Here is a 16,189-nt window from a genome sequence, read left to right as displayed (position 1 = left end):
CAAAAGTTAATAAATAAAATTAAATTCATATCTTTGAAAATAAAATAACATGGAAAACAATAAAATTACACTAATACAGTGACACTGCTATGAATGTATCATAAAGCAGTGTTTCTCATATTTGATATATGTCTTAGTTACTCGGGGTTCTTATTTCAAGTGAGATCCAAACATGAATTCTGGGTAATTCTTAGTTCATTTCTAACAAGCACACGGTTGATGCTGATACTTCTACACAGATCACACTTTGAGTTGGAAGGCCCGACAGAAAATAAGGCACATTTTGTACAAGAATACATTAAAAATAGTTATGTCTGTAATTTCCATAAAAGTTGAAAACTGGAATCAACACAAGTGCCCATCAAAAATGAATTGGATAAATCGTGGTGTATTCAAACAAGGGAATATTGCCCAGCAATGAAAATGAAAGTCTGATAATTATACAGAACAACTGTTGAAAGAAAAAAATGCACAATTATTCCATTTATATTAGCAGGACTTTTAAGAGATACTAGTATACTGTATGGTGTGTAGATTTTCTTCTGCTTCATAAAACTGTAAGGAATGCAAGGGAGTGGTGCCTGGGTGGCTGGGTGGTCAGTCATCTGTCTTTGGCTCAGGTCATGATCTTGTGGTTCATGAATTCGAGCCTTGCATCAGACTATGCTGAGAGCTTGGAGCCTGGAGGCTGCTTCAGATTCTCTGTCTCCCTCTCTCTCTCTGCTCCTCCCCTACTCTCTCTCTCTCTCTCTCCCAAAAATAAACATTAAAAAAAAAAGAAATGCATGGGAGTATTTGCCATAAAATTAGGATAGTGTTTTGCTGTTCTCAACTTTAGGTAAGAAAGTATCATGATTAAAATAGGACATGCAAGAAGTTTCTGGAGTATAATAATATTCATACTAAGCACAATAATTTTAAGCAGTACATTCAGTTGCATGCTTTTTACCTATGTATGCATTATTTAACAAAATTAAAAATAATACAAAAAATTAAATGCAATGTTATCAAAGAAGACATGGTAATACAACAGAAGTAAATGTTAAAAAGAAGAAATTGAATTAGGAACAAAATGGGAACAAAAATACATAAAAGTCCTAATACAGGCAACAGTTTATAAAAATATCCTAAACATCTGAATTAACAATTTGAATTAAAAGTTTGAGGAAAATCACCCAAGAGAAATAAAAAGATCAAATCACACAATATAAGGAAAAAGACTGAGCTATAGTAACATGAAATATTACAGACATGAAGAGCAAACAGAAATCTAGGGTAAACACTACCAGTATCTTTAACAAAATAATTTATGCATTAAATAGATATGACTGAAGATATAATTCAGTCAACACAAAACAAACCTTAATAAAAACAGCTTGAAAAAGGAGAAGGAAAATAATAAAATACTGGCTGTAATTATGGGATTAATGAAGTTAAAGATGGAATTTAAAACTTTAAAAAGTGAAGTTAGTTGTAGAAGTATAAACAGAATTTTTGAAATGTAAATTACCTAATGTAAAAGTAGTTTGTCGATGAAAGCATGTATGAATCCTCCCATAACCCTCCAGGAAGAAGAGGAGTTTCAGGTGGACAGGGAGAAAAGGCATCTGCTTTGTTCTTTAAGGGATTTGTGATATTAGGTTTTGCTTAGTGTCTCCATCCATGACTTCTCTCTTCTATATTATTCTTTTTATCACAAAGGAGGAGGTTACAAACAAATGCCCCAGTATCGTTTTTAATGTTTTTAATGTTTACTTCTAGTTTAGCATCTGTCAGTGAGAAGAACTTGCTGAAGAGGCAGGCAAAAGCCCTTATTTCATTGGCAGTTACAGGCAGCCACAGGCAGTCACACAGCAGGCTCTTGTGGTCACCCAATCAGGTGCTACAGGAAGCTAAGCTACTTGGTGGCAGTTTTCCTGCTATTCTTGAAATTCCAAACAGTTGCAAGTAAACTACTTCTGTTCTGCAGGCAGCAGGGATGCTAGAGAGTGACTTTAGTAAGAGTGTTAAGAGTCTTTGGTGGCACCAGCAGCCCAAATGACCTGCTGCCCTCACTGTCCACCCTATTCACACTTCCAGTGCGGTGTAAGCCTCTGATGTCCCATGTTAAAACTCTTCCCTACTACAAACATTTATGGCAGCTTCTCTTTTCTTGCCTGATTCCTGACTGGTTTGATTATTTCTTCACCCCTATAATTGAGATATTGAGAAAAAAATGTATTTAATGTTATGAAGATAACCACTAGTAGAACTAGGCTACAATTCCAGATTGTGGAGGAGTGGAGATAAGAGGAAATGGGAAAGCATTGGACTACACACACACACACACACACACACACACACACATATATGAAATTTGTGTAATGATATATATATGTATATACATATATACATACATATACATATAATGATATATATCATTACACAAATTATTGAAGCAAAAACAAAAATATGAGGCCAATGCCTACTAGAAAGGAACAATAGGTTAAAATAGTAATATTGGACACAGCTAAGCAAATCAAGTTATTACATAAGACTAATCAGTTTACTCTATCATGCTGAAGACTAAAAATCTTCACAGAAACCATGTACTGTTCTGAATATTAGTCCATGCCATTAAAGAAGACCAAAGTATAGCAAAAATCCAGTGTTATATATTATATATAATATGGTTATATGCTGTGTTATATACTATGTTATTATAACGTATTGTTATATATGGGTTTAGATGGGGTTATATATGGATTATATATGGGGTTTAGATACCTAGAAATAACATTAAGAAACATATGAAAATATTTTTAAAACATAAGAGTTCATTAAGCTTGTTGGTTGCAAATAAATATACAGTTAGCAACCCAACCATTTCTCTATAAAGAAACAGTGATGTACATATAATAGAAAAATAGAATATCATGGAAATGTGTATCATATAATGCATTATTCTTATGTTGTGCAATATATGAATGTACAATAGAAGAAATTATTTTCTTCATAGGAGCATAATGGACACAATAAACATCAACACAACATAGTGAAATTATGAGATATGGGTAGTTCTTTTTTCTTAGTTATCCATTAACCATTTCATTAAAATTTTTTTTGTTTATTTATTTTGAGAGAAAGGGAGAGCACAAGTCAGGTAGGGGCAGAGAGAGAGGGGAAAGAGAATCCCAAGCAGGTTCCTCACTGTCAGTGCAGAGCCTGATGTAGGGCTCGAACTCAGGAACCAGAACTGTGAGATCTTGACCTGAGCCAAACCAAGAGTCAGATGCTTAAATGACTCAGACCACTCAGGTGCCCCAAGATATGTGTAATTCTTATATAAAGAACATTGTAACTGTGCCATACTAATAAAACCTTGAATAAAAGATATATGCCTGATTTCTGGATATTAACTCTACCTTGCATTTTACTTTTGAGAATTTAATAACAATAAAAATATAAAAAAGAACAGAATTATTTTGAAGTTGAAACAATGTTAAGTTTATTTGGAATGAAAAAGTTATAAATAGCCTAGAAAATTCTGGAAGTGGAAGGGGTATGCGCAAAATTGCATTGATATTGACTGTTGGTAAGAGTATAAATTCATGCAATATTCTATGAAGGCAATATGATAAAATCCATCACTTTTTTAAATGTAAATTAAGCAACCTGGTTGTAGGGATTTATCCTTTGAAATTGTTTTTATGGGTTCATACACACATACACACACCCAAATAGAGCAACATTATTCAAATCCAGAAATAATGGTTACATAGATAAGTTTATCTATACAATGAAATGACATTTAACTGTTAAAGGAACCTGGTAGATGCATTACCACTGACACTGGAAGTACCAATATATGAAGAAGAAACAAACTGCAGAGGATATGTCTAGAGTGTATTTTTTTCTTAAATATATGTGTTTATTACATGTGTATATTAGGAATTTGGAAGTATATACATTATGCTATGAACAGTGGATAGTTCTAGATATTGGGTCACCTGTGAGCCTTACTTTCAATTTCAGACATTTCTGTATTAGCTCAATTTTTTAATTATGCTTTATTTTGTAATTGGAAGGAACATCAAGCCATTTCATAAGAAACATGTAAGTTCTGTGTTAGTTCTTTCAGTTGTTTAAAGAATTTTCATTATATCTCAGATTTATTGAAGCACAAGGTAGAGAAAATAGGAGAATGCATTTACACAGGTACTGCTGTGTCCTACTGCTTTGTTTACCTTGTATAGTGTATTGAGATGGAAAACTGTGGCTACAATGAAAATGAATCCTGTGAGCCAGTCATTTTGTGGATAGATTTATTTTTATGGTTTCCTTAGTGTTTGTCTGAAGGGAAAAAAGACATAACATGAGAATGGGAACAATAAAATATCTCATTCTGTACCTTCTTCTATTGACAACTCTAAGTAATATCTTATTTTTACATATCACCTATTTTAGAGAGTAAAGTATGTTTATGGGCACCTATTCATCATCAGAACATTCTTATTGCCTGCATACAGGGATCCAGGAGCTGACCATCTGAATTATTCACCCAAACAATTATCTAATAGCAGCTAAACTTTTTTGAATCTTTGGTCAATTAAATCCAGTTAATTTAGTTGCTCCTTTCACTAATTGGCTACCTGATTCAATGTATGACTGGGTTATAACATTGTGTAAAGTGGTACTAAAAACAAGGTAAAAATGGCACAGTCTCTCTATTTTTCAAAATATCATTGGCATATTGAAGAGTAATTAGAGTCATTTTGAAGGAAATTATCTATACCTGATTGTACAAAACTTGATTGCCTAACTATTTAACTGAAATTCATGATATTCTGGAAGATTTACATTAGGAAAAACATCTAAATCTCAGTCTTTCATTCTTTCATTTAATATTTAACAGCTATAATATAAACCTACTCTAAACCCTGGGTATGCAAAGATGAACATAATCTTTCAAGGAATACAGTCCATTGGATATATAAACAATGTAAGATAAAAGTGAGTATGAGTCAGTAGTTTAAGAAAACTCCCTAACTACTAAATCAAGATTAGCCTGAGCGAGAAGGATAGGAAAGGCATTATAAGTAGGGCAGATATCTTTTGGGAAAGAACAAAATAGTTAATGAGCCTAACAAAATCAGTATGTGTTGTGATTGGAACAGAAGTTGAGTAAGGTAAAATGGCAGATGATGCTTAGGTAGTAGCATTCTCGTGTAACAGTGTTTAACGGGCATCCTTAGAGGAGCCATTGAAATAGGGGAGTACATGTTTGTTCAAATTTGTGTTTTTTTGACACAAATTTGAATGAAGAGAATGGAATGCAGGTAGTATCACTGGAAGGGTATGGTCAGACTAGAAACCATAAACCATTACCTTTAACAATGTATACTTTTCAGAATTAATCCTACACAAGGCAAGGTAAGAGAGATTGAAATCACATTCCCTGGACCCTGATATCTTGGCTTTTCTGGATCCTGGCAAAATGTGTGCCCAGTTTGTGTGATCATTGGGTAACTCATTTTTTTATTCCGTGTCTTGGGTTTTTCATTTGTAAAAATGTGTAATAATAATAGTATCTCTTACGGTATAAGGATTTACTAAATCAATATATGTAAAATAGTACAGTATTTCAATATATGTTAATGGTTATATCTATTTTCTGAAAACCCTCTAATTCTGTATTTTTAGATGTTTTAGTCACATATCTTTCTTTTCAGTAAATTACACTTTGTTGTCAGAGAGCTTCCTACACTGTCATGCTGCTTTCTTTCTTTTCTTTTTTTCATTATCTTATTTCCCACTCTCTTAGAAACCTTTTGTAATCCTATGACTTGTATTTTGTTAACCGGTCTTCTACTTTATGTGAAGGTCTCATACTGCTTGAATCTTTTTTTTCTTTTTCTGACCACTGTAAATTCTTGGGGGTAAGTGTGGTCAAAGTAAGAAAGATTAGCTGAAACCAAATTACAATGGACAAGGGCACTGATCTTTATTAGCCAAAAAAAGAGTCTTGTAGACCCGTGAGTATGGGAAACAGAGGGTTTTGACTCTGGGGACAAAATAGTGTCAAATCTCAGCCAAAAGATGAATTTATTTATCTCCTTTTTATCTCAGTGTCAGTCCAGACTTGACTCAAGAATCAGTGTACAAAGGACTTAGACCATGGAAAATAAAGGGGAACATTCAGATTGAGGAAAAAGTAAGTAAGATCTTTAAACATTTACTCACTTAACACTGAAACAAAAAATGTCAACTGTCTAATGGGGTTTTTTTTAGTCCCTATCTTTGGTACAGGGGATACAGAAATGAATCTGGCACCATTTTGCCTTGAGATCTGTAGCTGATATGAGAAACAAGAAATCAGACAATTACAAATCAGTGCTGGAAGCAATGAGCTGGGGCAAATTCTCTGTTGTGGAGGCTCAGAAGACAGGCACCTGACAAGGCAGCATTTTCTGGAGTTAACATCCGTTGCTGAAGTAAAGCTGTTTATTCTCTTCCCTTTCTTATTGCGATGTTTTGGTGGGCAAGGATACTGCAAGTGTGTTTGCTGCCTAGGTGAGGCACAGAGCCCTGCAGGTGCAGTTTGCTGCTGATTAAATGAGGGGCCTAAGGTGAAGCCTTCAGAGCATCCCCCCTGCATGGCCTTTGGAATGCTCAGATAAATGATAATCAATAAGTAGAAAGCTTTGACACTTGCCCATGGTTTCAGTTTCACAAAGCCCTGGCTTCTCATTAGAGGTACTGAGATATTCAAATTTCCAATTAAGGCCCAAACATGGGATATGGTAGGGAAAGGATAAGAAACATAAGCAATGTGTATATAGATGATTAAACTTAGCTTGTTAATACACTTCAAGCTATTGTAGTATAAACAGCTATTACAGGTGAAATTATCATTATGGTCAGTAATTTTAACACAACTATGTTCTTGTCTGTCTGTAGATTATTCTTTTACACTCTAATTGAGATTCTGTGCCTTCATTTTTTATTACAAAAATTTTTGTTATATTTATTCTTACAAAAGGGAAAATATGGGAAAGGATTGCATAACAGACAATTTAGCTTCAGTTAAAAGCTTACATTGATAATATTCTGCTTTAATAATAGTGATAGTTGTTTTGTTATTTGCCAGTCTCTGGATGAGGATCTGTATGTATATCATCTCCTTTTAATGCACACAGCAACCTCATCCATCTATTTTGGAAGCAATAATTGTAAATATAGAAGGTCATCAATAAGTAAGATAGGTCTCTGAGCAACCAAAGTGGATGTTAAAATATTATGAACTAAATTTCATATCATTTATTGTAGGAACAAATAAGTAGTCCTTCCCTATGAGAATTCCTGTATAAGTATGTAATTTAAATTAGCGTATTTATCTTATTTCTTTCCTGAAATATTCATTGGCTGAAATTCTGGAGAACCTGTTTGGTAAATGTTGCTTTCCTCCTGGAACTGAGGGGCACTCTATTTATGAGTTAATTTTGCACACAAGTAGATTAGTTTTAAATCAGCCTGTCCAAGATGCTATCATACAGAATATTGAACAGACCTCAAACTAAGCAATAGCATTTATCATCCTATAGCCAACCCTTCTAAGTCTAAGGCTGTAAGGAGGACTAGTAACATTTTTGCCTAATAACTTATTATTTTACCAATTTAATGCTAATTAGGAAAAAATCATGTACTTTTATTGTTTACTTTTAAATATTCTAAGAAATGTTTAAAATAGAAAATTATAAAGAAAAAATAAATACACATTTCTTATGACTGGCAGTTTCTCACATGTTTCATATTTTATTTATACTTTAAATTAACAAGTGTAAGGATTACAGACACAGTTGAATTATATTTATTCCCATCCCTGGGACTATCACTCACTTCACTCTACCAGATGTGTATTTTGTTTAATTTTTTTGTAACATACATGATGTAGAAATGATCACTCCATAACTTTGTTTTCTTTTCCCACTCACTGTTTTCATTTTTAAAAATCTATCCATATTCAGCGGCACCTGGGTGGGTCAGTTGGTTCAGCATCCAACTTCAGCTTGGGTCATGATTTCATGGTTCATGGGTTCAAGCCCCATGTCAGGCTCTGTGCTAATGGTCTGGAGCCTGGAGCCTGCTTCGGTTTCTATGTCTCCCTCTCTCTCTCCCCCTCCCCTACTCACATTCTGTCTGTCTCTCTTTCAAATATAAATAAACACTTAAAAAATTAAAAAGAACAAAAAATAAAAAATTATATTCAATATATGGTTTTAGCTCAATATTTTATCTGTAGTGTAGAATCTCATAAATATATCACATCTTATTTATCCATCCCTCTGATGAAGGGCATTTTGGCTGATTTGATATTTTTCTGCATCCTGAACTCTGCTAAAAGGAATTTCTGTCTATGCTTGAAAAAATGTTTTCTAGGGAGTACTTAGATTATTGGATTGATATATGTGCATTTGTAGTTTCATTAAGTACTGCCAAATTGAACTCTAATTTTTTTTAACAATTTACATTCTTACCAGAAGGGTATGAAAATTCCCATTCCTCACAGTTTTACCAACACTTTTTATTGTCAGATTTTTGTTGCCAGTCTGATGGAATAAGGGTATTTCTGTAAGTCTATTTATATCTCAATAATTTTAAACAAAAGAAATATCAAAATATTATTCTAAATCCCATCCATTAATGAAGTAATTTGAATATATTAGACAGGATCTATGTAAAGATGTATTCTAGGAAGAATGGAAGCTGTATTTTGCCAGAGAACTTCTACTATTCTGCTATTTTAGAAACACATAATGCTGATTTTGTACTTGAAGTAACCCTAAATAAATGAAGGCCAGATTAACTATAGACTTGAGTAAATGTTAGTTTAAATTTACAAATTTGTTGCTTATAATTAAAAAATAACTATTTGGGTAGCCCTAATCAAACAAGCTCTTTTTGTGATATAGTGCTCCTAGAATAACTAGAACAGTGTAATAATGTCACAAAAATAGCAATAGTCATCAAGAGAGAAGATAAGATTCCAAAAATAGATTGCACTATATATAAAATTTCAATAGAACAAAATAAGCATTAAAGGTGCATAAATTTAAAAATTTATTGAATAAATAGCATTGGAAGAACTACTAGCTTCTCTACACTCACTATATCTTTCATTTTCCTCATCACCCTACATTCCAATTTTATTCAATTTATTTCTTCAAACATCCCAAGAACTTCAACAACTCTATTATTGCATATATTGTTCTTACCTGTGTGGTAAGAACTACTGAGAGTTAAAAATCTTTGGCGCATAGATGCTAATTTCCACCTTCCTGCATAATTGTATAGACCATGTCGCTGGATTTCAGACAACAGAATGTGAACAAACGAGACATGCTGTTTCTAGGTCTCACCATAAACCATCACATACAGGGTCTTTCTGATTTTTCTTATTAAAAATAAAAGATTGGAAAAGTTAAGATCTCTCCTGACAGATATCTAAGTGGCACATTAAAAAGAATTATGCTAGGTAATTTATTCCTAGGTATTTTATTATTTGGGATACAATTATAAATAATGTTGTTTTCTTAATTTCTCTTTCTGTAACTTTATTATTAATGTATAGAAATGCAATGGATTTCTGTATATTGATTTTGTATCCTGCCACCTTACTCAATTCATTTATCAATTCTAGTAATTTTTGGTGGTAGCTTTAGAGTTTTCTATATATAGTATCATGTCATCAGCAAATTGTGAAAATTTTACTTCTTCCTTACCAATTTGGATAGATGCCTTTTATTCCTTTATCTTTTCTCATTGCTGTGGCTAGGACTTCTAGTAGCATATGGAATAAAAGTGGTGAGAGTGCACATGCTTGTCTTCTTCCTGACTTTAGGGAAAAAGCTCTCAGTGTTTCCAAATTGAGCATGATATTAACTGTGGATTTTTCAGAGATGACCTTTTTCATGTTGAAGTGTCTTACCTCTAAACCTACTTTGTTGAGGGTTTTTATCTTGAATGGATGTACCTTGTCAAATGCTTTTTCTGCATTTATTCAAATGATCACATGATTTTTATTCTTTGTTTTGTTAATGTGATGCATCATGTTGATTGATGTGCAAATATTGAACCACTTTTGCATCCCAGAAATAAATCCCACTTGATTGTGGTGAATGATTTTTTTAATGTATTTGTGGATTCAGTTTACTGTTTTGTTGAGCACTTTTGCATTTGTGTTTATCAGAGATAGTGGCCTACAGTTCCCTTTTTTTGTGGTGTCCTTATTATCTGGTTTTGGGATCATAGTAACGCTAGCTTCATAGAATGAATTTGGAAAATTTCCTTCCCTTTCCATTTTTGGAATAGTTTGAAAAGAATAGGTATTATCTCTTCTTTAAATGTTTGATAGAACTGACCTATGAAACCATCTGGTCCTGGACTTTTGTTTGTTGGGAGTTTTTGGATTACTGATTCAATTTCATTACCAGTAATCAGTTTGTTCAAATTTTCTATTTCTTCTTGATTCACTTTCACTAGGTTTCTTTGTTTCCAGGAATTTATCCATTTCTTCCAGATTGTCCAATATGTTTGCATATAATTTTTCATAATATTCTCCCATAATCTATATTTCTGTTGTGTAGGTTGTTATTTCTCCTCTTTCATTTCTGATTTTGTTTATTTGAGTCCTCTCTCTATCTCTCTTTTTTCCTTTCCTTTTTCTTTTTTTTTAGTCTGGCTAGAGGTTTATCAATTTTTTGATCTTTTCGAGGAACCAGCTTCTTGTTTCATTGATCTGTTCTATTTTTTTGTTCTTGTTTCTATTCTATTTATTTCTGCTTTAATCTTCATTATTTCCTTTATTCTACTGTTTTTAAGTTTTGTTTGTTCATGTTTTCTAGCTCCTTTAGGTGTAAGGTTAGTTGTTTGAGATTTTTCTTACTTCTTGAGGTAGATTTGTATTGCTGGAAACTTCCCTCTCAGAATAGCTTTTGCTGAATCCCAAAGGTTTTGGACCATTGTGTTTTCATTTTCATTTGTCTCCATGTATTTTTTATTTCCTCTTTGATTTCCTTTTTGACCTGTTCATTGTTTAGTAGCATGTTGTATAACCTTTATGCATTTGTGCTTTTTTAAAAAAATTTTTTTGAAGTTTATTTACTTATGAGAGAGACAGTACAAGTGGTGGAGGGGCAGAGAGAGAAGGAGACACAGAATCTGAAGCAGTCTCCAGACTCCGAGCCATCAGCACAGAACCGACGCAGGGCTCGAACCCATGGACCATAAGGTCATGACCTGAGCCGAAGTCGGATGCCTAACTGACTGAGCCACCCAGGTACCCCCATATATTTGTGCTCTTTCCAGATTTTTCTTGTGGTTGATTTCTAGTTTCATAACTTTGTCATTGGAAAATATGTGTGGTATGACTGTTCTTTTTGAATTTGTTGAAACTTATTTTTTTGTCTAATATGTGATCTCTTCAGGAGCATATTCCACATGGACTTGAAAAGAATGTGTATTCTGCCTTTTTAGGATGGAATATTCTGAATATATTTGTTAGAGTCATCTGGTCCAGGGTATCATTCAAAGCCACTGTTTCCTTATTGATTTTCTGTTTGGATGATCTTTCCACGTAGTGGATGTTAAAGTCCCTTACTATTATTGTATTACTATTAATTACTTCCTTTTTGGTTGTTACTAACTGCTTTATGCATTTGGGTGCCATCATGTTGGGTGCATAAGTACTTATAATTGTTATATCTTCTTGTTAGATTATTCCCTGTATGATTATATAGTATTCTTCTTTGTCTTTTGTGAACAGTCTTTGTTTTAAAGTCTATTTTCTCTGATATAAATGTTTCTACCCTGGATTTCTTTTCACTTCCATTTGAATGAGAAATGCTTCTCCATCCTTTCACTTTCAATCGGCATGTGTCTTTAGGTCTGAAATAAGTCTATTATAGATACCCCATGCTGTACTTTTCATCTATGTGACTTATTTATAACTAGAAGTTAATACTTCTTAATCCTCTTCACCTATTTCATTCATCCCCCCATGCGCTTCTCCTCTGACAACCACCAGTTTGTTCCCTGTATTTATGAGTCTGTTTCTGTTTTTGATCTTTTGGGTTTTTTTAGATTCCACATGTAAGTGAAATTATGTGAATTTGTCTTTCTCTGACTTAATTAAGTTTGATCACCACCACAAATATATAAAATCAAATCTTGAAATTATCCAAAAAGGAATAGCATATTTATCTAACTGTACATGAATGATTAGAGCATTGGACATTATTTGTTGCCAACCCAATTTCCATTTTCTACTTCTATTCCTTTGTTACTAAATGCCCTGAATTATGAGATTATATCCTTAACTCCAGAGGTGAATTCCTGAGTGAAAGCCCCCAACAACCAGGACCACAAGAATGAAATAATTACATAATTGAAAAATAAATGTCTATTTGTCTTGAGCTATTACACTATTACACATAGTTAGCATTGCCCTAACTAATGCAATGTGAAAACTCATCTCTCCATGTTCCACCTAAGGAATTCAACTTTAATAGAACATTTCTGAGATTTATGCTGCCTTCCAGAAACAGGAAGAATTGATATTTCGCTCCACTGAATTTTCAAATTCAGTTTACACCTCTTTTGGAGTATCTTCAATTTTGTATTATTATTATGTATTTATCTGCTTGAGTCTTCCTTTAAACCTGTAAGTACTTGGGAGAAGTAAGCTTTTTCTCTTATTTTTGTGTATATGTTGCTTAACACAGAGCTTGGTACATAGTAGACACAATTAAATAAAACTGCCAAATAAATAAATAAATATTAATATAGTTGAGAATACCTTAATTAATATATCACAACATGGATGGATCAAATGATTAAATACCATGCCAGCTTGGGTGCCGCCATGAAGCAGAATTAGAAGTGTAAGAAATTTAGGGGCACCTGGGTGGCTCAGTTGGTTGAGCTTCCAACTTCGGCTCAGGTCATAATCTCGCAGTTCATGAGTTCCGACCCCATGTTGGGCTCTGTGCTAACAGCTCAGAGCCTAGAGGCCGCTTCAGATTCTGTCTTCCTGTCTCTCTCTCTGTCCCTTCACCTACTCATACTGTCTCTCTGTCAAAAATAAATAAACATAAAAAAAGTATAAGAAATTTACTGAGGAAAAGTCCTAGGAAGGACAAAGAAGTTGGGGATAGGAGTAGGCAGGAAGAACCCAAAGAACCCAATGCAGGTTAGATACTTGTGAAAAGAAAGAGTGAAAAAAGGATTGGGTAGGAAGTCTCATGCTCTAGTGAAGTCTGAAAAAGTTTTAACCAGCCATCGGTGTCTCTGAGCAAAGGTTGCCTGCTGGAAAATTCCAGCCTTAGACAGGAATGGTACAGCACTAGTAACTCCAGCCTGCTGGCCCAGTAATGGATATGGAAGAGCTTGAGGGAAACTGATAGTGGATACAAAGGTGTGGCAGTGGGTTACTAACCTGCTAGATTCTCTAGGAGATTTGAGTGACAACTTTCATAGCAACCACAAAAATATAAAATCAAATCTTAGAATTAGCAAAAAAAGAAAAAGAAGAAGAAGGAAGAAGAAGAGGAGGGAGATGAGGAGAAGGATAAGGAGAAGAAGAAGGGAAGGAAGGAAGGAAGGAAGGAAGGAAGGAAGGAAGGAAGGAAGGAAGAAAGGAAGGAAGGAAGGAAGGAAGGAAGGAAGGAAGGAGAAATTTACCAATGAATAGTTATTATACTAGACATTATTTGTTGCCTAATTCTTTATTTTTACTTTCTAGATCCCATAAATTGTATACCTTTATCCTTCCCCTTAGAGGAAGATGCTGTTTATATTCACCCATCATGATTACCTTATTTCTTTCACCAATGCCTCATTAAAATAAGTAAGGTAGTGTAATTCTTTTAAATGACATAGAGGAAGTCTATCAGTGATTTTCTGACCAACATTTATTCTTTCTCAATAAATACATACTGAATGAATTGGTCCTTTTCTTCTGGAAGTTATTGCCTCTGGATGTGATACCTAGAACTGCTATCACCTTGAACCAACATGCTAAGGAAAGAAGTTTCAGGATTATCGCCCGAGGCCAAGGCAAAGACTTGACCTCACACATCTAGTGTCTGCATTACTTCTGAAGTTTTAGACCTTCTGGACTCTCAAGGGAGATACATGATTTCTTTATTATTTAAGGCAGTTTCATTTGTGAATATCTATTATCCGATACTAAAAGCAACCTACCTGTGTCAGTTGTTTTATACATGTTTTTTATATGAAGTTCTTTATATATATAGTTTTATATGAAAACTGAAGTGTACCAACAAACTATAAAATGTGAAGACCACAAACTGTAAACAAAAACAATAAAATTTCAAAGAAGTCACGTAGGAAAGATGCATATGGATACTTTTCCAATTACTGCAAGTAATCAAAGAAATGGAGTTGTAGAGGCATAATTTAACTTTGATAAATTTTTCAAAACATGATATTCAATATTGGTATAAGGCTTCAGGGAAACTGAATAATTGAATATAATTTTAAAGCAGTTTAAACTAGGAGTTTATGGAAAATAAATTTGCGGTATATATCAAGAGCCTTAAAATGATCACAAATCTTAAATTTAATCATTTAAATTATAGATATTTATCCTAAGGAAATAATTATAAAATAATATAATCTATCGATAATGATGTTCATTGTGACTTTTCTTAATAGTGGGAAAATATTTTGATACAGCATGATTATTCAACAATGATGAACATCTAATTAAAGGATATTCATTGTTTCCCATAGGAAGACCCCAAATATTAGTTATTTTGGATGCTTGTTAAAAGTAGAAATGCCTGGACCAATTTTAGATTACTGAATCAGAATCTCTTGGGGAGTTAACATGAATCCACATGTTTAACAATCATCTCAGGTGATACTAATAATCAAGCATTGGTTAGGAAATGATGCTCACTTTGAAAATTACAACTATGAGACCATGGACAAGTATTAAAATATGCATGTGATTGTATTGAGAGAAAATATAGAATATAGAAAATATATTGTGGGTATTGTGATAACATATATTTACAACTTTGTAAATATATGGATAAATTCAGGTTGAAAAGAATTTTTAAATGTGTGCACATTTAAAAAAATTTTTATAGTGTTAATGTTAACATTTTCTTTAAAGATGAAAATGACTGTAAATTGCATTACAAAACTGTTTATATATATTTATTTATGTGTGTGTGTGTGTGTGTGTGTGTATACACATACATACATACACACCCAAAATTAGATTTGGCTACAGAAATCTTTTCACATTTTACACCAAGTTTTACTCAATATTATATGCATAGTTCTGATTCTTAGATCTTAAAAATGAGCATAAATAACTTTCAAAATTGGAAAAAGCATTTAAGAGGACATATCAAAGTCGGCTAGAAAAAGTGACTAATAAAATGTTCATCTATTATGGGAAAGTATAATACAAGTCATGAAATTGAAACTTTATTTACTCACAAGCCATAAAAGTGTTGCAGTTTTGATAAACTAGAAAATAAACTATTTGCCAGCTTTTAGATTATTTTAAATCACGATAAGACATTGCAGAGAGAGCCAACAATACTTGCACTTCTAGCTAAAAAAATCTTTAAATGGGTTTTGTTGATTTTTTTCTGTGAAGCTGAATTTTATAAAGAATCATTCAATCAAGAAATCATTCTTCCAATCATTTCATCGTAATTGAGTTATAATCTCTTGCTGGATCTGTCAGCATTACTGATGAATGGGTTTGTCTGGCAGCCATTTCTTATTAATATCTATGGTCAAGTTTTCATCATTCCTTTAAGATGGTGATACTTCAACAAAAATAGCACAATTGGATAACAGTCATATCCTCACTTTAAATTTTCCCTGACACCAGAAAAAACTTCAGGAAGAAAAAATGGTAAAATAAATTTTTGTTATTGAAAGTGGAACATTTCTGGTATATTTTAATTTATAAAATCCAGCCCATATTCCTTTAAAAGTCATTTGCACCCTTAAAAAATGTGATAAAATGTATTACACATCTGAATTTCTACCACTTAGAAATATCTGGGAAAGTGTATATATACATATATATTCCCAAATGATAAAAGAAAGATGCAGAATGCTTTTAAAAAGAAAGAAAAAGGAGTAGAAGGAAAAAGAAAAA

At 33.0% G+C, this 16,189-nt stretch overlaps 1 long non-coding RNA gene across 1 annotated transcript; it reads left to right on the top strand.

The window, feature by feature from the left end:
• Positions 1-901: 901 nt before the first annotated feature.
• LOC128312002 (uncharacterized) lies at positions 902-13,177 on the top strand. The gene is made up of 3 exons (XR_008290769.1): positions 902-2,085; positions 6,109-6,193; positions 12,532-13,177. It is a non-coding gene; the product is annotated as an uncharacterized LOC128312002 (long non-coding RNA).
• The last annotated feature ends 3,012 nt before the right edge of the window (positions 13,178-16,189 follow it).

Source organism: Acinonyx jubatus, chromosome D4 (genome assembly GCF_027475565.1).
Source record: "Acinonyx jubatus isolate Ajub_Pintada_27869175 chromosome D4, VMU_Ajub_asm_v1.0, whole genome shotgun sequence".
NCBI lineage: Eukaryota > Metazoa > Chordata > Mammalia > Carnivora > Felidae > Acinonyx > Acinonyx jubatus.
The sequence above is the reverse complement of the archived record's forward strand: the minus strand, read 5'-3'. Positions and strand labels throughout refer to the sequence as shown.